At 40.7% G+C, this 973-nt stretch overlaps 1 non-coding gene across 1 annotated transcript; it reads left to right on the top strand.

Annotated features, from left to right (window-relative positions):
* Nucleotides 1–238: 238 nt before the first annotated feature.
* LOC141650169 (small nucleolar RNA R71) lies at nucleotides 239–345 on the top strand. The gene has a single exon (XR_012546219.1). It is a non-coding gene; the product is annotated as a small nucleolar RNA R71 (small nucleolar RNA).
* The last annotated feature ends 628 nt before the right edge of the window (nucleotides 346–973 follow it).

Raw genomic sequence — 973 nt, forward strand, 5'->3', positions numbered from 1 at the left:
CATATCAAGCTTAGCATTAGTCTCCACATTTACTAAGAATTCGGAAGGGTGCTTACTTCTTCTCAAGATATTCCCTCTTGTGCCATAGTTTGCCTCAGAGTCCACCATTTTCTTGATCATAGTAGTGCCATCGGTTTCTCCAAGGTGGTCAAAACTTTCCCCCGCCGAGGCATTCACCATTTCTTTTGTTCTTGGTAATAGTGTTTGGAAAAATGGTTGAGTGATATACCAAGCCGGTATTCCATGGTGAGGACAACTAGCAATCAAATCTTGGTATCTATCCCATGCTTCTCCCAAGGGCTCCTTATCTTCTAGTTGGAATGTTTGGATCTCATTCCAGAGCATAGCGGTCTTTGAAGAAGGATAATTCTTTTCAAGGAACGCCTTGGTTAAGGCATCCCATGTAGTAAATGTGTCCGGAGCATGCACATTTAACAAACGATCCGCTTTTTCCGTTAGAGAAAACGGAAATAACTTCAATCTCAAAGTGTCCTCGGACACTCCATTCCGCTTCATCATGGCAACCTTGTTCTTGAACTTCTTTAGATGGACATGAGCATCTTCATCAATATGCCCACCGAAACTATCCTTCTCAATCAAGCCAACTTGCGCCGGATGCATTTCAAAGTTGTTTGGAGCCAAGGGGCCAAAGTTAATCGGATTACAAGCATCATTGTGGTTGGGGTGATTGTGGTCACGTAGAGCCGCCATTGGTGGTTGTGGAATTGGTATATATGGAGGTGGTGTTTGAGGTGGTGTATTTGCGATTTGGAAATTGTGGAAAGGATTTTCTAGTGTAGAATCAATGATGTCAACTATCAAAGATTTTTTCCACTCTAGAAAATTACTTAAACACTTGAATCATACCCTCATTACACTTATTCTTAAATGTGCAATGCCTCAAAATGTGACACAGTTTAGACCTATTTCCTATTGCAATGTAGTTTATAAGTGCATTTTTAAATTACTTTAC

The sequence above is a fragment of the Silene latifolia genome, chromosome 3, assembly GCF_048544455.1.
Source record: "Silene latifolia isolate original U9 population chromosome 3, ASM4854445v1, whole genome shotgun sequence".
NCBI classification, from domain to species: Eukaryota; Viridiplantae; Streptophyta; class Magnoliopsida; order Caryophyllales; family Caryophyllaceae; genus Silene; species Silene latifolia.